A 23,267-nucleotide genomic window follows, 5' to 3' on the forward strand; every position below is an offset into this window, starting at 1 on the left:
GAGTCTATGGAAGAGTGTTCCTTACATATTCTGGTCATCCTGCTTTCTTATAGCACCAAGTCATTCTTGGCACTGCCCACAGTGAGCAGGGATTTTCTGTATTAATTATCAACAAAGAAAATATCCACAGTCTTACCCACCATCTGATTTGGGGGTCATTTTTTCAATTAAGGTTTCCTCTTTGAAAATGACACTAGCTTGTGTCACATTGACATAAAACAGTGTTAACAAGCATACTCACATAAAATTCACAAAGAGAAAAAAATAAAACGAACATGTCCAATCTTTATATTGTTTCATCGTTTGGTGATAAAAATGGCAAAATAAAATCAATCACAGAAATGAATTTAATGCTAATGACTTTCAAATTTGGGTTTTCTGAAAGCCCTGTTTCACATAAAAACAAAGAATCAAACAAAAGAACTAACAAATTCAGGAAAAAAAATTCTTACTGCTCCATATCTTTTTTTCCCATGATGAACAAAGTATACTTTAATATCTGTAAAAGAATTCATTTGTTTTTACTGTTCACGGACCCCTTTCCTTCTTGTTTTCACTTAGGGTCACAATTAATGCTTACAAAAACCTTTAATAAAATAATTTCACCAGAGCCTAAAATTCCACCTCTCTCTCTCTCTCTCTCTCTCTCTCTCTCTCTCTCTCTCTCTCCCTTGCTCCCTCCCTCCCTCCCGCCCTCTCTCTTCCTCTCTTCCAAAATTGATTTTAAAAATTTACAATGTTTGAGTCACATTATGAACTTTCCATAGAAATACATCATTAAACATTGTGCTATTGTCTTTATTAAATGCTGCTACTATGATATTGCTTATAACATAAAGATTACTTAAATTCATAGTATTAATATACTAGAAAGACAGATTATAAAAATGAATCAAATGATAATTGTAACATTATATATGTATATATATATGTGTGTGTGTGTTTGTGTGTGTGTGTTTGTGTGTGTGTGTGTGTGTGTGTGTATGCTATGTTCAAAAGTTAATTATGAAGGAATGCAACTGTATGTACAGTCTACTACTTAGTCATGATTATACTTTCAATTGAAAGTATTGGCATGTGGGCTAGAATTCACATGACTAAAATTAATTTCATTTATATATTTTTAATTTTATAAACTAGTTTAAAAAGTCAGAAAAAAATTTAAAGCACTATTTTTTAATATCTTTATGTTGAAAAAGTGACAAGTTTGGGAGTTCCAAGTGTTTAGAAAATATTTTCAGATCATCATAAAACAAATAAAAAATAAAATAAAATGTTCTATGCAGTGCCAAGAAGAATGAATTTTCTTCTGTGTAATGGAGAAATATTCTGTTGATATCTACTAGATCAATTTGAGCAACAAAATCTGTTAATTTCATTATTTATGTGTTTAGTTTTTGTCTTTCTCAATGAACTCACAATTGATGAGAGTCGGGTGTTGAATTTTCTCATGAAAAATTGTAGAGTACATAGTGTGACTTTTAGCTTTAGTAATATATTTTTTTTCATGAATGTGAATGCCTTTGCATTTGGGAAATGCATATTCAGAATTGAAATGTCATCTTGGTGATTTTTTATGAGTATGAACTATCCTTTTCCTTCTCTTTTGATTATATTTGATTGAAAGTTTAATTATCAGGCATTATAATAGTTATGCCAGTCAGAATAGCTAAGATCAAAAACTCAGATGACAGCAGATGCTGGCAAGGATGCATTAAAAGAGGAACACTCCTCCACTGTTGGTGGGGTTGTAAACTGGTACAATCACTCTGGAAATAAGTCTGGTGCTTCCTCAGAAAATTGGACATAGTACTACCTGAAGACCCAGTTATTCCAGTTCTGGGCATATATCCCAGAGGCACTCCAACATACAACAAAGACACATTTACCACAATGTTCATAGCAGCCCTATTTATAATAGCCAGAAGCTGGAAAGAACCCATATGTTCTTCAGTAGATGAATGGATACAAAAATTGTGCTATATTTAATGGAGTACTATTCAGCTATCAGAAACAATTACTTTATGAAATTCCTAAGAAAATGGATGCATCTAGAGAATATCATCCTGAGTGAGATAAATCAGTCCCTAAGAACAGACATAATATGCAGTCACTGATAATTGGATATGAACTCCAGAAAGCTCTGAACACCCCAGAAACCACTCACAAGCTATATGAATGAAGCTCAAGATAAACGTAGTCCAAAAAAAAAAAAAAAAAAAAAAAGAAAAAGAAAAAGAAAAGAAATGGATGATGAAATCGTAGTAAATATACACAATGGAGTACTACTCAGATATTAAACACAACAAGTTCATTAAATACATAGTCAAGCAGATGGAACTTGAAGCTATCATCCTGAATGATGTAACCCATTCACAAAAGAGCACTCGTGGTTTTTACTCAGTTATCATCAGATACTCGCCCAAAAAGCTCAGAATACCCACCAAACTATCCACAGAGTTTATGAAGTTCAAAAAGAATGAAGACCAGAATGTTGATGCCTCTGTCCTTATTAGAAGGGAGAACAAAGCAGGGGGGCGAAATACAAGCTCTAATAGAGGAGCAAGGATTGAAGAAAAAAAATCTACAGAGCCTCACCTCTAGGACCACCCCATATTCAGCCACTAAACCCAAGAACTATTGCTGATGCCAAGACGTGTTTACTAGCAGGAACCAGATATGGATGTTTCCTCAGAGGCTCTGCCAGAGTCACATAGATACAGATGAGGATGCTTGCAGATAGACATCGGACTGAATACGGGGAACCCATTGAAAGAGATAGAGAAAGGACTGAAGGAACTGAAAAGTTTGCAACTTCACAGGAAAAGCATTAACCATCCAAGGCCCTGAGGTGGAGAGGGTGATTGAGAGAGCGAGCACCTTCATTGAAGCAAGTTGGGGGAAGAGGAGGGTGAGGGGAAAAGGATATAGTATTTGAAATGTAAATACAGAGAATATCCAATAAAACTGAAAAAATGAAAAGAAATTTCTTATACTGATATTGCATTTATTTCTTACTTTATATAAGGCACTTAAAAATTTATACATTGTATTTTAGTAGCCCACAAATTGAATACATTATGTCAATTTACTTACTTAATATGTGTATATAGTTTACTAATGAACAGCTGACTCTTCAATTTTAGTTTATTCAATCTTGTCTGCTTGTAGATATTTTTAAACATTTATTTAAAGATAAACTAAACTTTTGTTGATAAAAAAGAGTCTCTCACATTATGTTGTGTTTCCTGATCTTTGAGATAATAGAGAACTGCCTCAAACATTTTCTTCGTGCAAGCATCTATTATTAGTAGTTATTGATATCAATAATGACATTCAGAAAATCTTTATGTTTTGTTGTTCATATTATCTGCGCAATGGCTTAGAGGACTTATTATTCTTTTTATCTATGTTTTGTAAAGGGCACAGCAGGGAAATCATAATTTCTATCATAAAAATTCTGTTTTATTCATTACTGTTTGGTTGAGAGGGAAATGCTGAAATTTCTAAAGCCTCAGTATCTGACACAATGACTATTGTCTATTGGGATAAGCAGATCCCTGATGCAGTGCCTCTCTGAACATCATTTCCCCAAAAGACTTGATACAACATGCACATCTGCTTAGAAATCATGACAGAGGCATATTTTAAACATTTTCTTCTCATATCCCTAAATCTCAATGCAGACATTCCAAAATTTCTAAACAAATGTTTTAAAGTACTTCCCTCCCCCAACACATACACTAGGCCTCTTGAATCAAGAGAGCAATAGATGAAGAATGGAAGACCTAGTTTCTATTCTAGGCTGGGTCACTAATGACGTCTGTGACTTTGGGAAAGCCACTTATGTCTGAAAGAGAACCAAAGACTTTACAACAACTGATTCAGATGCAATTGCCTGATACATTTCATCATGTCACAAATTAAAATTGTATTCATTCCTCTTCTGCACTCTTCTTATTATCACTTTTACATAGCAGTCATTCTTTAATTCATTCAGCAATTATTTGTGGGTCCACTTTTATTGTCAGGTGACATATTAAGTGAAAAATAGATACTGCATCTCTGGGTATCTTGCAGTTGTGGTAGGAGAAGTTAATATTAATTAGATCTTTTATACTCTTACACTATACAAATACATGAGGCTAAGCTTGTGAAAAATGTAGCAAAAAACAGGACTTTATGTGATATGCAAATAATGGACTTCTAGAGAAAATAAGAAAGTATAAACACATGTATAACAGTACTACTTATTTTCAATTTAGAATATGAATATAGTATGCAATAAATCAATGACACACAGCACTAGTGTTTATTCAAAAATGTCTTACTGTGTACTAGAAATTATATTGCACATGTGATTTTAAGTGGTAAATATAACTGAAGGCAGTTCTGTGAACTACCCTGTGAAAAGAGAAGAGAATATAACTCTTATCCAAATAATATAGTTTTTAATCTGTCCAAATACTGCTATTCTAAGATAGCCAAGGGAACTGAATTTCAGAGAATGACAAGCTCTTCCTTAGGGAAAAGGAACAGAGAACTGTTTATTTTCAGCAGAACACAGCACATCTGGAAGAAACTTGAATTTTTTTTTGTGAAAATGTCATTAATCAGGCAAATGTTTAAAGTTTCTATGCAAAGCATAAAAGGATTATTCCTCTACATCTAGTGGAAACACAGAAAATAGTATTTTACCTTGTCACCTTATCTGATTAAAAACAAAAGTCACCTTAGACAGGGTCTGGCAGAATTCTTTTAAACTACTTTCTTCATCATATAAAGATCACACTAATCTCAATGTTTATAGAATAAGCATTATAGAGCATGTCATCCACTTCATAGAAACATCTTAACAATGGGTGGTTCACAGACCCAAGTGTTGCTTCTTGTTCTTTTCTAATTCATCATGTCTGGTAATTTCTTGAGAAATTTTTGCAGTGTTCAGGTAATAAAGCTGTATTTACTTGACTAACTTTTTATTTCCTCCCAGATTATAAAAACTGAGGGAAAAACCTTACCTAGGAATACCTTAGAGATGTGTGTTATAATTGAATACCATTGTGTACTTTTTCCTTGTACATTTAGACAAACATTTACTAAGTACAGACCAAGTACAGAATATGATGGTGGTATTATAGGAGATTCAGCCATGCCACTGAGTTCTAGAATTCTGAGTACTTGTCATGAGAAATTGAAGAAAAGAAAGAGACAGACAGACATATGTGCAGTGAAATTGAGATCAGATTGGGTTCAAAAATTTCTGCACCCAGAATCTCAATGAATTATATATATATAACAGAGAGAGAAGGGTGTGTGGGGGGGCATAGTCTTAACAGGTAGTCTCTGAGCAGACTAGTGTTAGCCTCTCAACATCATGGTGGAGGAAAATGTTGTTAGTTTGTACATAATAGTGAATAATCTATAAACATTCATACTCAGATTCTGAAGTGAAATTTTGTCATTCCTCTTGTGTCTTACTTTTATAAATATCATGGGTTCAAGACATTTAGAATCCTTGAAATGATAGGCCCATATCCATGACAAAGAGAACATTACTTACTCATGGCCTCTTCTGTTTCCTGTAGAGGTTTTCTTAGAGGAAGAGACATTTTTGTTTGATGTTCTCTGTATTTACATTTCAAATGTTATCCCCTTTGCCTACCTTCCCATCTCCATTCCTTCTCCCAGAGGAAATAGAAACATGTATGTGTAAAGCACATATGGAACTGAGATCTGAGCATTAGAGTTGAGACATTAACTGTGACAAAGGAGTAATATTTGTGGATTTTTGGACAGATATTGTGTGAATTTAATTTTGCCATAGAATATATAGAATTCTCCATCTATGGTAATTGAGAGTTTTTCTTGGTATAGTAGCCTGGGCTGAAATTTGGGTTCTCTTAGGTTCTGAATTACATCTGTCTAGAATCATCTTGATTTCATGGTCTCTGTTGAGAAGTCTGATGTAATTCTAATAGTTTGGCCTTTATATGTTGCTTGACCATTTTCCCTTACTGCTTTTAATATTCTTTGTTTTGTGCATTTGGTGTTTTTACTTTTATGTGATGAGAAGAATTTCTTTTGTGGTCCAGTATATTTGGAGTTCTGTAGTCATTTTTTATGTTCATGGTTGTCTCTTTCTTTATGTTAGGGAAATTTTCTTCTATTACTTTATTGACAATATTTACTGGTCCTTTAAGCTGGGAATTTCTGCTCCTTTCTATGCCTATTATTCTTAGGCTTAGTCTTCTCATTGTGTCCTGGATTTCCTGGATATTTTGAGTTAGGAGCTTTTTGCATTTTGCATTTTCTTTGACAGTTGTATCCATAATTTCTATGGTATCATCTGCCCTAATATTCTCTCTTCTATCTCTTGTATTCTCTTGATAAGGCTTGCATCTATAATTTCTGAACTCTTTCCTAGGTCTTCAATCTCTAGGACTATCAGCCTTTGTGATTTCTTTATTATTATTTTCATTTTTATATCCTGGATTGTTTGATCCAAGTTCTTTTCCCATTGGTACTTTTTTTGTGTTTTTAAAGTGGTTATTTGTGTTCTTTATTTAGTCCTTTATCATCATCATGAAATAAAATTTTAAATACAAATCTTGCTTTTCAGGTGTGATGGTATCTCCAGGACTAGCTGTCGTGGAAGAACTAGGTTCTGATGATGTTAAGTAGCTTTGTTTTTAGTTGCTTATGTTTTTGTGCTTGCCTCTCATCATTTGGATGTCTCTAGTGCAAAATGCCTTTGCTCTCTCTTGCTAGATTCTGATTTTCTTGAGATCCTGATTATGCCAGGACTCTTCTGAGTCTAGGTGTCTTTGTGACCCTGTAATTCTGAGATCCTGTGATGCTACAATCCTGAGTATGTCAGAGCTCCTGGGAGTCAAGCTGAGTCTGAGATACTGTAGTCTCAATTTGACCAAGTTTTTGATGTTCTTATGTATGTCAGACTTGTGTTCCTGTGATCCAGTGGTCCTGGGAGTGCTAGAGCAACTAGGTAACAGGTTTTCTCTAGTTATTGTGGTATTGCCTGTGGAACCAGCACTCAAGGTCTGCTCCTGATGTTCGCTTTTAATGAAAACTGTCCTGTATCCGTGCAGGAAAAAGACATTTAGACAATGAGAATCAGAATGAAAAAAAACAAAACAAAAAAACAAAAAAAAAAAAAACAACAACAACAAAAAAAACTCTTTCAGGTCACAGAAAAGAGCCTTCTTTCAAGCCATGTATAAAGAACTCACATGAAACCAAATGTCCTGACAGTTCGATCTTGATTGTTTGCATTTAGTCTGTACCGCAAAAATGAAATTGTGTTGTTTAAGACTCTTAATTTCTAGGAGCAGCAGAAAGATTAGATTACCCTCCTACTAATTGCCTTGATGTTTGCTATGTTAATATTGTAGTAGGTTCTAACCCTGTTATAAAACAAATAAATATCTTATTTCTGGCTTTTTCAATCTTCATCCTGTCCTGTATGAGTTCTTAGATAACATCAATCCCAATATTCCCTTATCATACTTTTCTTGACCTTTTTAGTCAAATCATGTAAATGCCTGGTCACTAATGACCAAGGTTCAAGGGACCATACTACAGATTTTGGTTGTAATGTTCCTCTTTCATTCTTCTTGGTGTGTTTGTTTGTTTATTTGTTTCTGTCTCTCATTTTAATTTTTTTTGTTTTTTTTTATTCTGACATTATACCTTGCAAATTCCAACTGTTCATTTTGAAAACCCATTTCTCGAATGGCTCAACATTATAACTCACTTGAATTCCTTCCCCCATTGGCCTCACTTGACTCTCTTCCACTCCAAATATGGAAATCTGGATAACATTCAAAATTTTTCTTTCTGCTTATGTGTATATTTGTGCATTTGAATATGTACATATAAGTGTGGATAATCAAGGTTGACATCTGGAATATATTTCTTTATCATCACTTTTTCTCTTCCATTATATCCCTTCCTTCCTCCCTCCCCCCTTCTTCCTTCCCTCTTTCTTTTCATTTCTTCCTTCCTTTCTTCCTTCCTTCCTTCCTTTCTTTCTTTTCTCTTTTCTTTCTTTGTGCTTTTTTAAATCAATATTATAGCTTGCTGATATTTTTAGTCCACATAGCTAGGTTTCTGTTCATAATTCCTTCCTTTTACCTTCTTACATTACAATTACAGGGGAGGTAGCCACACCCATCAATCACTTATCTGGTTTGTGATTATTTTATATGTAATGTGTTTGTTGCTCTTTCAAAAAGTACAGTAAAATGACATTTTCTAGACCATCTTGGCAATACCTGAATGAGTGTTTATGTAGTCAGGTGAGAGAACTTTTAAGTGAGAACATCCAGAGTTTTTTTATCCTATACCTCCACTAATACAAATACTAGCGAAAGAGGTCTAGAAGATATTATTTAACAATATTGCTCAATTTATTTATAATAAAGAAATTTCATCATTCAATCCGGTGGCCTTCTCTACTAAAAAAGCACCAGGACAGTTAAGGTTTGATGCTTACAGATATGTAATAGGAAGAGTAAGGTTTGGAGTAGAGTGGGATTTCTTTAACAGTGATGAAGAAAGAGAAGATATATGGAAAACATAAAATATAGAAAGTTTCTAGAACTTTCTAAGATATTTTAAGAAAAAGTGCTAGTCATTTTATCAGTCACTGACTCAGTGGACATTTAAATATAGTGAATGAAAGGAAATAAGTTATGAAAAAAAAAATGAATGAACTTGGGACCAAAATCATTCTTATATTCCTAAAGAAGCTGTCCTCTGAAGGAGGCTTCATACAAATGGGGAGAAATCACAAGGTAATAGGTGGGGTGAGGGAAGAAGCACGAATCAGAATTTAAATATACTTGCAGTTTTGCTTAGTTTCTTTCCCACTTTCTTATATGTAGAAAGATACATGTTATCTGAATTTTCCAGAATGACAGTAAAGCAAGTTTTATGTCTCATATACACATTCTTTTGTTTTAATTTGTCTTAAATAGTCAATTTACTCCATGTAAGTGCTAATGGTAGATAATTTTTAAATGAACAAAACACCTGTAATAATGTTGTAATGTTGAAAATAACAAAATGTGTAAAATAAGTGGGAAGATTTATTTTTAATGTACTTCTTATAATTTAAATACTGTACCAGTTTCTTTAAAAAGGTTCAATAGATCACCTATTCTAATTCATTTAATTTACAATAATTTAAATAAATGATTATATTATAAGTCACTGAAAAACTTCAAAAGTAGTATTAGGTGTAATAGAATATGGCACATCATATTTCTCAAAAAAAAAAAATCTTTCCTCATTGCTGTGATCAATTACCATGACAAAGATTAGTTTAGCAGAGAAAGAACTTTTATCAATTCATCATTTTACAGCCTGTCTCAATGGGGAAGTGCCAACTCCTACATATCAGTATCAGCAAGACATGGGCCTCCATGGGCTAGGCATAAGACTTGTTTGTATAATAATGTATATATTTTATTTTATGTTTTTTCTTCAGGAAATATTTTTCTGACAAGTTTATTGGGGAATTTTTTCCATGCCAATGTTAATGACTTTATGATAATTTGGAACAGGGTAAGTATGTCTGGGAGGTAGGAGTGGTGTGTCTAATGTTCTTTAGCAAAACAGTAAGTGCTGTGACCTTCAGAACATCCCTTAAGGCTATAGGAAAAAACTCTAAAGACATGAGTTCAAGAACATATAAACAGGAATTCTAAACTATGCTGTATGCATAGTATGCTATATGAATTGTATAAGGGGCTTCATTGAGTAATTAAAAAGGCACCAGGAAATAAAGGAGTAGTGAACCTAGGGAAGGATCTCACTTGACTAGAAAATATTGTTTGTATTTAAAGAAGCAGGCAGATCTCTGAGTTCATTTGTGATTTTACACACACACACACACACACACACACACACACACACACACACACACAGGCAGGTAGTATGTTTTATAAATCAAGAGGCTAAGGTTATAAAATGCTTATTTGTGTGTTAATCAAAAGGGAACTTAAAATATATGACTGAATCAATTTGTGAATAAAACAGTAGGCTTTGGTCAGAGAAATGAGGGGGGAGAGAGGGTGACAAGAGGAGGGAGAGGGGGATAGGGAGAATGAGACACAGAGAGCTACTTAATTTCTTTTCAAAATTTCTAATATTTTTTTTTCTGACTCTGGTCAGGAAACAAAAACTTTTTAAAGAGCTAACACAGCTCTTTTAAAATTGCTTTCTAACAGGATTTTTGAGTTTTGTTGGAAAACCCATAAGCTACCCTAGATAGCTATAACAGCTATTTTAATTTTTCTCTAGCAGGTTTTCTGACTTTGGTTGGAAAACTCAACATCTATATCAAGTAGGGAGAACTATCTTAAGCAGAGAGAGAGCTATCTCAAGCTGAGAAAGTTGTCTTGAGCAACCAGCTATATGGAACAGAAGACAGAGCCAAGAGCTATCTACATAACTATCTAAATATATATCTAGAGTAGACTACAAAACCACCAGCTCACACCCCATCACTGACATTAAGTTGTTTCTTCCATCACTCCCAAACCCACCGTCCTAAGAATTCCTTCTCCAAGCAAAGACTAGCCCTTGGTAAGGGAATCAAGGCAGCTAATATCACATACACAATGAAGAGTGGAGAGGTGAATGCATATATACTCCTTTATTTGTTCTCTTCTGTTATGATAGATTCCTTCCTACCTACATAGTTTAAGTTTCCTAAAGAGGGATAGTACTACCTATAATAGATCATGGTTTCTTCATCCACTAACTTAAGACATTTCCCCATAGACCTAATTCTATGTGATTAAAGTTAACAATTGAAACAAATCATCAATGAAACTAAATGTATTTTCAATTTTTTTTATTTTACTAAAGTTACTATTATTTGTACGGATGTATTAATATAATGTAATTAACTTATATACCATGTGGAATCATATATTAATTCTAAACATTTATGTATATGACTTTGAAATTATCTTGTGATTAAAAATGAAAGCATTGATTCCTCAGTGTTCTGTATGATTATTTCTTTTGCCTCTTTATGAAATATGACATTTAATTTTACTAGTACTATGTCTTCTAAAGACAATTATGGCAAACAAGGTCATGAGATGACTGAGTGACATAAAGACACTTGCTCACTTTGTCTTTGATCTGAGAACTGACAATGTTCTTTGAATGTAAGTAGAGTGACATAAAAGCTAACTGAAAAATAATAAAGCCACTTTAGCCTGAAAACTGGCTGGAGTCAAGTCATAGTTTTGTCTAATTGTCTCTTTTTTTTTCAATCCTAGCTCCTGCCCAAGGAGACCTATTGTTTGAGTGAGCCAGTCTTGGTCATTGAACCCACCATCCAATAGTGATGACTTTACTAATTAAGTTAGAGTAGTAAATCTCTATGTAGTGCCATACATGTCAGGAAAACAGAACATTTCTTACACATTTTTCCTATTTTGACTAGAAAGCTCGGTGACTCTGGAACCTTCCCAACATATGTGAAAGGGCTGTATTAAAGGCAGTAATACACATTGTTCATATTCAGAGGAATTGAAATTCGATTTTGTATCTAGCAAGGACCTAAAATCCTATGGTGTGTGTATGTTTATATATCCATGCTTATATTTGTATCTTTCGGAAAACATTTAAAACTGGTACAGAATAATTCAGCTTTATCTAATAAATACATCTAAATAAAAACAATGTTTCAATATGCCTTCCTGTCCCGCTCCCTACGTCTGGCCAGCAAGGACGACACGGGACAACAGGATTCTTCTGCAAACAACATTTATTGTACAATACTCTTGAGCAGGAAACCACGTGGAAGAAAAGTGCACTGCTTATAAATGCCCAAGAGACTCGTGTTGCTACCTGATTGGTGCGCCCTCCAGTATCTCATTAGCATGCCCCCGAGAGCAGGCTGTGACTCCCATGGTACATGCGCACTATGACCCTCGGGCTGGACAACAGCTCTGTTTGCTGAATCATTGGTGGGAAGCCGGCGCCATCTTTAGGTGTAGCACAAACGGCTTCCAACACCTTCCCTTTATCAGTTTATTACTCACCAACTATAAAGTAAACAACACAATGGTATGCCATTTTGAGTACATAATAAATTTGAACAGCATATATTGCTATATCTGAAAAAGAAATGATCATCATAAAACTCAAGTAGGGTTTAAAGTTTCCTGTGAGCAGGGGGAGGGGGAAGGGATAGGGGGTTTCTGGAGGGGAAACATGGAAAGAAGATAACATTTGAAATGTAAATAAAGAAAACACCCAACTTAAATATGAGAAAAAAAAGTCCCTATGAATCTGGATGAGACTCACCTCATTGTATATTTTCCATATAGAAATAAAACTTATCTTATTATGTTAAAGTCAAAGTCAGTTAATTTTTATATTTGGAAAAAATTATTCAAGAGAATTGCAAAGGTAATGGATGTGTTGTAGGGAGATGTGCACAGGAAACAGGTGGATCTGGATGGAAACATATATAAGAAACCAGAGCGATTAAAACTATTTTCACATAACCACAGGTGCTAAAGATACCAGTGTAACATCTGAGGCAAGAAATTTTTTGAGCTTTTTGGTTCAAGCATTTTAAGAAGTATTTTCATTTATATGATGTGAAGTGAATACAGTCAGAGATGACCACAGAATACACAACAGAGTGAAAATCCCCACTAAAGCAGAGAGTGTAGGGACAAGTGTGTAAAAGCAGTTCTACCTAGAACTAAATTCAGTAAGGGAAGAAAATGTATTTGTAAACAGCTGATCATTCTTTGTATTGTCAACTCACATATAAAACACATGAGGATCACCCACAGATTATCACTGTTTTAGTCATGTTATTTTAACAAAGTTTCATGGTTCTATTGGCATAAACTATTTTCAAATGTAAAATTGTGTAAGATAGCAAACATCAAAGGAAAACAAATTAACTTGTAATAAATGTATTGAAACAAATGTAAAATTAAAATTTGTTTTATCTTATTTATTTACATTTCAGACATTGCCCCCTACCTATTGTCCCTCCCACAGTTCCTCATTGCATTCCTTTTCCCCCTTACCCCCAAGAGGGTGCCCCCCCTAACAGGCTTCCCACTTCCTTGGGGGTGCAAGTATCTTAAGAATTAAATGCATCTTCTCCCACTAAGGCCAGACCAGGCAGTTCTCTACTGTGTATGTGTATGGGGAGAGGCAGCCTGGGGGCTGGTATCAGCTAGTGCATGTTGCCAGGTTGGTGGCACAGTGTTTGAGAGATCTCAGTAAATGTGTAGCTCTTTATTGTTCTAATGTAAGTTTATTTGAAGAATATCACAGGAGATGTGTCTCCCAAGTAGATGACAGTGATTCAGAGCAATGTTTTTTTTTTTTTTAATTTTAGTTATATTTTTTGAGATAATACTATTATTACATCATGTCTCCTTTTATTTCCTCCTCCAAACCTTAGTATGTACCTCTCTTTGGTCTCTTGCAAATTCATAACCTCTTCTTTTAAAATTAATTGTTGTTATCTAATATTTGTACACACACACACACACACAACCACACATACACACACACACACACACACACACACACACACACACACATATATGAAAGTATTCATAAATATTACCTGCTTAATCTCTATAGTGTTACTTATATACACATTATTTTAGGGAGGAACATTTGGTATTAGATAACCAATTTGGGTCCTCTTCCAAGGTTAAGACTATTTCTGATGATCTCAACTTTCTTTTAGTTCCTCTTTTTCTTTCTTAGGATTAATTATTACTATTACAAAGTAATCCCTTTTCTATTATTGCTCTGGTGGAGCAGTTGGAGAATAGATTCTTTTACTGAGTCATTTTCTGACTCAGATTAGAATGGGCATATTTTCTTCATATATATATTTTAATTACCAGAGATACCTCCTCAGTCTGACTTAAATAAAAGTTTTTTTTTTTTTTTTTTTTTTTTTTTTTGTTTTAGATGTAGAGTTCTTTAGAACAGGAAAGAAGTAGTATGTGTGTGATCACTAGTAATTTTTAACTAGTACACCCCAATTATACCCTAATCTGCAATGATCTTGCTTAATATATCAAAAACAAATCAATCCAGGAATAATGACATAAAGAATTCAAAAACTTGCTTCTGAGAGTTTCTAGTATATTTAGCACAGTAACTATAAAAGATTTGATACAACCTGAAGCTTATATTCTAATTTTGGGAAAACATTAGACAGAAAGACTATAAATATATACATTTCTTCATAGTTTCTAAATAAGTAAATAAAACAATATGATAGCATTCTAAGATGCATTCCTTACCTATTCAGTACCCTCAGCAGATCCAAGGAAGGTACTAATTATTAAGGGAGTCTCACTTCACAATACTGCTAAAATTGAACTAAAAACCTTGGGAACTCATTCAAACCATTCAATTTCACCTATGTGTAACTAACCATAGCTGATTCTTCAGAACAATAAAAAAAAAAGTACTTTAAGATACAGAACACTTCACACAACATCCTCTTCACTTCTACTGATCTAAAGCAGAAGGGCACTGTCAAAACTACTCAGAAATTTAGACCAAGAAACAACAACTGAGAAGCAGAAGAAAACTAACAGCTAAACATAAGTGTAATAATATTTCAAAAATAGTTAATAAAATAATATACAATTAGGTGCATGATGTGTCTGAAAGTCCTTTCTCAGAATACAAATGCACCAGAAAATAATACAAGAGTCAAGAAACAAATTAATACTGGAATCAATGTGCTACATAAATAAATCAATCGCAACAGAAAACATATTATTTCAATTTATTTGACATGTCCTAAGGATTCATTTGTTGAAATATAAATGTGTGAATGGCAGAAGAAAAAGACAAAAAAAAAAAAAAAAAAAGCTAAACCTGATTTCACTTTACTTTCTAAAAAAGCTAATTAAAACAACCTGCATTGATTGTCTTAATTGTATACTTTGCTGGGCATATAGTGTTAAAGACAACATCAGCATTTTCTGAGATATGGATGTAAGGTAATATCATAAACAGGGCCCGTGAGCTGACTTCACAAGCAGGACTGTTTGGTATCATGCTGAATTGGCTGAATCCAATCTCTGTGAACCACTTGAGAGAATGAGTAAACTTTCTGCAAAAGATTTTCTGTCATCTGTCCTCTATAACATCATAAAAATAGATGAATTTGAAAACACACATGCACATGCGTGCCACTGAATGAATAAATGAATGAATGAACGAATGACTGAATGTAAAACAATAAAAAGAACCCACTCTGGTCGTCAACTTAATTATGAAAAGAAACATTCTAATTATAATTCTCCTCTCTTCACATAGTACTATGCCGAAATTTTTGAGGAATCACCAGACTGATTTCCAGAGTGGTTGTACCAGCTTGAAATAGCACCAACAATGGAGGAGTGTTCCCCTTTCTCCATATCCTCTCCAGCATCTGCTGTCACCTGAGTTTTTGATCTTAGCCATTCTAACTGTTGTGAGGTAAGTCTCAGTGTTGTTTGATTTGCATTTTCCTGTTTACATAGGGTTGTTGAGCATCTTTTTAGGTGCTTCTCAGTCATTCAGTATTTCTCAGTTGAGATTTCTTTCTTTAGCTCTTTACCCCATTTTTAACAGGATTGCTTGATTTTCTAGAGTCTAACTTCTTTAGTTCTCTGTATATATTGAATACTAGCACTCTATCAGTGGTATGTGTCCTTTCTCAATATGCAGGCTGCCATTTGGCTTTTTGACTTAGCCTTACAGAAACTTTGCAATTTTATGAGGTCCCATTGGTGTTCTATTCAGAAAAATTTCCCCTGTGTCTATGTGTTCTAAGCTCTTCCCTACTTTCTCTTCTAATACTTTCAGTGTACTCAATTTTATGTGGAGGTCTTTCATCCACTTGCACTTAGCTTTAAACAGGAGATAAGAATGAATTGATTTGCATTCTTCTGCATGCTAACTGCCAGTTTGAACCAACACCCCATCCTCTTCATTTGCACATTAACATTCATCCTCTTGACCCTCTCGACTTTTCTCCTGTCCCTCCCTTATATCTAATCCTGCTCCCCTTTTTCATCCTCCTCTCTCACATTGGTTTCTTCCAAAAAAATGGATGTTTCTCTAGATAGATACCAGATACCGAAGTTAAATCAGGATAAGATAAACCCAATGAAATAGAAGGAGTCATTAAAACTCTCACAACCACAAAACAAAACAAACGAACAAAATAAACAGATGATTTTAGTACAGAAGTGTATCAGACATTCAAAACAGACCTAATACCAAGACTTCTCAAACTATTTCACAAAATAGAAAAAGAAAGAATGCTGTAGGCCAACCCTGGCCAGGGTTCTTATTTCTTGTTTTTTTTCTTGAGGCAATGGAGAAGGAAGAGCATTGGTGGAGGGTAAGACTTTGTCTTATGAGATACAGGGAAGACAGACTTTGTTTTATGAAATATTTAGGGTTTATGCATAATAAAAAGTTTGCTATCTGTTACTGTGCTAATGTTGCTGACTGGCCTTTTGTATTCTTCTTAGGCCAGAAAATGCACTCTCTAGCACTTAGTACCTCTTCCTAAACAGCAAAGGATTAAGGAAATAGCCTTTCTACTTTCTCAGCTGGAAATGCTGGGCTCTTTCAACCTGCTAGTAGAAAGTTGCAGGAAGTAAAAGGAACTCTTAGAAAAGTGATTATAGTATTTATTACTAAGTTGTTAAAAGCGTTTTATGATAATTGTCTAAGGAAAAGCAGAAAGATACTAAGTGAGGAAAGGGAAAAATATCTTGTAAGGAAAAATATCTTCTAAGGGGAAAAGTTCCTTCTACCTATGTGGGAGAAAATCTTCCTCTCTCTCTCCTCTCTCTCTCTCTCTCTCTCTCTCTCTCTCTCTCTCTCTCTCTCTCTCTCTCTCTCTCTCTCTCTCTCTCTCTTTACCCTCAGTACTTATACATCATTCAGAACACATGATAACATGTTACAAAGTTCATCACAATTTTACACAAAAATCAATTCATAAATTGTAATAGAAGGTTACAATAGAGAATATTTATGTGCATATCCATTAGGAGCAATTATCTGGCTAAACATTCATCACCTGTCTCAGCTTCACATGTTGACTGAATGTTTAAAACCATTACTAAGTTATTAGTGAAGTTTAGTAGAGAGAAACAGTCAATATTTTCTCATCTGTCTGTCATAGCACCTATAATAAATCATTAGTTCCTTTTTATATCCTTTAATTAATTGTTTTACAATATCTTGAAATATGCCCCTGATTTATTTAATATACTATTCAAAGTTCTAGCCTGAGCAAATAAACTAGGCAACAAAAGGAGATCATAAGGATACAGATGGGAAGAGAAAAAGACAAGATTTATATTTGAGACCCAAAACATTTTACTGGAGTTCTCTTACAGCTGATAAACAACTTCAGAAAAGTGGCTGGATATAAATTAAGTCAAACAAGTCAGTAGTCTCTGATATTAAAAACAATGAATTCATGAATTCACAGGTAATGGATGAGACTAGAAAATATCATTCAGAGTGAGGTAACCAAGACACAAAAGAACATACAAGGTGTGCACTCATTGATAAGTGGATATTAGTCCAAAAGCTCAGAACAATGAAGATACAATTCTCAGACTATATGAAGCTCAAGAAGAAAAAAGTCCAAATTGAGGATGCTTCAGTACTAGTTAGAAGGGGATACAAAATAATCAAGGGATATAGAGGGAAGGGGGGGGGGTCCCAGAAGGAGTGAGAATCAGGAGGAAAATGTGGGGCAGGACCCAGGTGTGTAATGATTCAGGAGAGATGTACAGGGAGTCGGGAAATTGAACTGAGGTGTGGGCAGTGGGGAACTGTGAGTAGCAACTAGAAAGGCTCCGATTCCAGGACCTTAGATGGATATTATTAGCTTAAATACCCAACAAAGAGGAGAGATCCTGTAGATTCCATATACAGAGGTTAGTCATGGCCCCAGGTTGAAGGAAGGGGTCTTCCACCTATCTCAAAAAATAACAACTCAGAATTGCTCTTGTTGAAATGAAATTTCAAGACAAAGATTGGAGCAAAGGTTGGTGGAAAGGAAATCTAGAGACTGTCCCTATCAGTAATCTATTACATTTGCAGATACCAAACCCAGATATTATTGCTGATGCCAAGAAGCACTTTCTGAGAGAGGCCTGGTATTTCTGTCCCATTAGAGGCTCTATAAAAGCCTCACCAATAGAGATATAAATGTCCTCAACCATAGGGCCGAGCATGGGGATTCCAGTGGAACAATTAGGGGAAGGAGCTCACATGATTTGCAAAAACATAGGAAGAACAACAATATCAACCAACTAAGCATCCAGTGTTCCTGGGGACTAAACCACCAACCAAAGAGTACACATTGAAGGATCCATGGCTTCAGCTGCATATGAAACATAGGATGGCCTTACCTGCCATCAATAGGAGGGGAGCCCCTTGGATCTATGGAGGTTCTATGACCCATAGGGGATTGCTAGGGTGCTGGTGATGGAATGGGTGGGTGGGTGAAGGACCACCCTCATAATATCATGGGGAATGGTAGGGGATAGAGACTTTGCTGAGGAGTAACAGTAAATGGGGATAACACTTACACAATGAAGTACTACTTAGCAATTAAAAATAATTACTTCATAAATTTCTCAAATGCATAGAACTAGAAAATATCATCCTGATTGAGGTAAGCCAGAGACACAAAAGAACACACGTGGTATGTACTTACTATAGTTGAATAGCAGCCCAAAATCTCAGAATACCCATGATACAACCCACAAACCATATGGAGCTTAAGAGGAAGGAAGATCAAGTTGTAGATGTCTCAATCCTACATATAACAGGAAATAGAACAATACAGGAGGTATATGAAGGGACATTTGAGGGAGGGAGAGTATTGGGAGCAGAATCACTTATTGGAAGTGACAGGAGAATAATGGAGTGGATCATGCAGTTGAATAGAAACACATAGCACTTGGGGATGGGGAACTGAGAGTGGCCACCAGAAAGTCCCAGATTCCAGGAAAGCAAGAGGCTCACAGGACTCAACAGGGATGACTTTAGCCTAAATACCCAACAAAGGGGAGAGATACCTGTTTTGTAGTCCTCTAGTAGATAGGTGCATCCCCAAGTTGAGGGATAGGGCAACCCATTCATCTCAAAATGTTTAACGCAGAAATATTTCTATCAAAAGGAAGAACAGGGACAAACAATGGAGCATAAACTGAAGGAAAGGCCATCCAGAGGCTTCCCCACCAAGAGATTGTTCATATCTGGAGACAGAAAATCCTCACATTATTGATGAAGACAGGAAATACTTGCTGTTATGAGCCTAGTATGGCTATTCCCCAAAATTTCTTCCAGCAACTCAGGTGGATGTAGAAACTCAAAATAAGTATTCAACGGAGCCCAGAATACTAATGGAAGAGCTAGGGGAAGGACTGAAGAGCCCGAAGACTATTGCAAGCCCATAGAAAGAACAATATAGAGCTCCCAGGGACTAAACCACCACCAATGAGTATGCATGGAGAAAGCCATGGTTCCAGATTCATATGTGGCAGAGTATGGCCTTATTTGAAATCAATTGAAGGGGAGATCTTTGGTCCTGTGAAGGCTTGGTATCCCAGTTTAGGGAGATGCTAGTGCAGTGATGTAGGAGTGGGAGGATGGGGTGGAAGAGTCAGGAGTGGGAGGATGGGGTGAAGGAGTGCCCTTAGAAAGGCAAGAGGAAAGGGGGGGCAGGGGATGAAATAGGACTTTTAGAGAGATCCTGGGAAATTCATTACATTTGAAATGTAAACGAATAAAATGATTAATAAAAAAGAAATGTGTGAGGAAAGGTTAAATTTTGTATGCATGTTATTTTGGTTTTCCTAGAGAATGTCAGCAGGTCATTTGATAAGAAACATGTCTCCTTCCTAAAGATATGAACCTATGACTCAGGAACCCATGAGTATTCAAACCAATGAGATCGTTGTGTGACATAAGCAAAACTAGAGAGATATCTGCTTCGGGTAAGAGAGCAGGCTGAAGTATGCCCTTAGTATGCTCTAATTTAAAGTAGAAAAAATAGTGTGAACCCAACATTGTTTATGCTAATTGAGATGAGAAAGTGGATTGATTTTGTTTACCTAGCTCAAGATTTCATGAAAATAGCCTAGATTAAATGTTTAGCAAAGAAAATCAAATTTATTCAATGTCATATTTTCATCAAGTTTTATTTTTATATTTGAATATTGATATGATTTTATAATATATTTTTCATTACTCAGATTAATAGAGAAAATAATAATGCTTACTAGTCAGAGTCAGAATGTTTAAAGCCCAAAATTCCAAACAAGTATAGACTGAATATATGTTTCTGTAATTCCATTTGACTGGAAATGTGGAAATTAGATAAAACCACTCTTTTTAGGAATTTAAGTCACATTCTAATGGCTTAGAGAAGCATTTCAGACATATGAAAATGCATGAAATTTATTTTATGTATTTAGTCAAGTACATTCAATCACTCCAGCCTTTATATTGAAGCCTGTCTAAACATTAGATCGAAAATATTTTTTCCCAAACCAGAGAAACCTTTTAGATGTGATATTTACATTACATAGGAGATTAGTGCAGAAGCCTTGGGGGGGTTTGAGCATTTTGTGAAGACTGTTTTGAAGGGCCCAGTGTGCACCAACATATTCTAGGTGACATATCTCACACTCTGTCATAAATTAAACATCACATTATTCCCATATAATTAAGTATTGCAAATATGACCACATTATTATAATGCATTCAATGAACCTATTTATCATGTGGTCAGAAAGAACACTTAAAAAAAAAAACAAAAACAAAAACAAAAACAAAAAAACCAAAAATGTGTCACCAAGTCAAAATTAATTCCTTTCTTTATCTCCCCAGAGTGTAACAAGAACTGACATCCTGAAAACAGTGGGAAGCCTCTATTATGGCATGCTTTCAGCATCATTCATTAATTACTAACGAACAAATAGCATTGATATAGGAGTGAATGCTCTCTTAATGTTAAAGGATATATTGAATTAATGGGAATGAAAGTATAAAAACGTATCTATCATGATCATTCAAGTTTGTAATGCACTAAATCTGATTTTACAGGACAAAAAGAAGCCACAAAATAATTTTAAATTGCTTGTTTTAAATTTATATTATTTTATTATATTGCTAAAACTAATACATATAAAATTATATTTAATATTTGTTTAATGCTTTATTTTGTTCTTAAGGCTTTGTAGAATATAATTCTCAGGGCAGTGAACATGTTATTTAAGCTATTACTGTAAAACTATGCTTATTCTACTATAAATCAAATAGATAAACAAAACTTTCTTAGACTAATTTAGTATTATATTTTTGATTATTAGCTTAGGCTCCAAGACTACATCAACCATCAAAAGCCACTAATAAAAATAACCTTTGAAAAAGAATTAGGTAAGTGAAAACTGACAAGTTTTGATTTTATTTACTTTTTCCTTTCCTTACACTTGTCCTGTTTGGTATTCACCTGCAAATACATTACTTTTATTCATTTGAAAGGAAACATATGAAAGAATCATGAACTAAATTTTATCATATTTACTTTCTTTTTGATAATAAAGCTTTTCTACAATGAAATCAGAAATGAAATTTTTCTTCTACTAATGAAGACTAGCTTGAAGTATGTTCATCTATGTGAACCCAAAATCACCTACAATTTTACCTTCATCTATCATATGTGATTATAAGCAAAACATTGTTTGAGTTCCTCAATATGACTCTAATATGTACAAAAGCAAATGATGTCTCTGAAATATAAATTTGTATAAGTGGTATAGACTTAAATTTTTCAAAACCTAATTTTAATCAGGGCATTTAAATGCTTTAACCTCCCTTCTAGCCAAGCACCCATCAGAGGTAGTATAATGGAATGGTGAATAGGACCAAGGAGGATATGGACCTGTTCTTTGGATTCAGTCCATTCCCTGCTGTTGAGTCAGTAATAAGTAGATCCTGAGTAAGAAATAAGGCTCTGCCAATGGGGTAGAGTCTGAGGAAGCAGCAAGAAACTGTCAGAACTGTCAGAAGTTCTTTAGTGGCTTTTCTCTACATGAAGTCACAACAAACAATGGTCGGTAAATAATGGCAAGGTGAACCAATACTATACAACATTGTCAGCAGAGACCAACAATAGATAACAATGGATGATAATGTGAAGCAACATACTCATCCACTCTCTGCTGTGCTGTATTTATACTCCTTCCAAATATCACATATTCTCTTAGATGTCTGCTCTAGCAAAACATCACATGCCTCTTTTCCAGAGTGCTTCCAGAAAATTACTACGTTTGTTCTCAGTAAAACACCCTCGCACATGTCTGCTCAAAACAAACAATTCTCTCATAAGGCAGTCTCCAGAAAAACATCACCTTAATAAATGTGTCTCCAAAGAATCTAGAAATTTCCACTTCAAAGCAATTTCCACCTTTGGCACACAAAAATAATTGTTCTCCTCTTAGAATAACTGCTCAAAAGTAGAATAATTTTTCTATATTCCATTGCTTTTCCCAGTAACTTTTAAGTCATTCTCTCTAACTACAAAATAGGAGTTGTTTTTATGAATAAAGTAGCTACAAAAATTAGTATATATCTTTCAAGGTACTGCTGAAAGATTTAAATTTGGTATATTCATTAAACAATGGTACTAATCTCTTTATACAGTTTTATCTTCCTTAGTCTTATTGTAGGATTTCAAAAGACAAAAGGAAGAAAACAAAATATCTATAATTGTCTTTAATTTCTAAAAGGATATTGAAATATGCAGTTGATCTGGAGACATGAAGCCCTGCAATGAATGAAGTGCCAAACAATGCTGCCCACAACAATTCTAGAGTTTTATACTACAAATACTTATTTTAAATAAGAAACAGTTTGCTCTTTGGATGTCTATGTGTCATGAAGAATGTGTCATGAAGAAATCTTTTCTTATTCTGATCCCTATGATGGTGACATTATAAAGGAATATTCTAGGATTTTGAAAGAGGCAGTGTCTTGTACAATTTCTCTGACTTCAAAATAATAAAAAATGAAAGATTTGATAATACAAACAACACTAAATACCAATGCATAAACATGCATATATATCAGATTAAACAAATATAATAAATAGCCAAAATCTTTACAAAACATGTTTGTGCGTGTGTGTG

This window comes from Micromys minutus, assembly GCF_963924665.1.
Source record: "Micromys minutus genome assembly, chromosome: 1".
Lineage (NCBI taxonomy): Eukaryota > Metazoa > Chordata > Mammalia > Rodentia > Muridae > Micromys > Micromys minutus.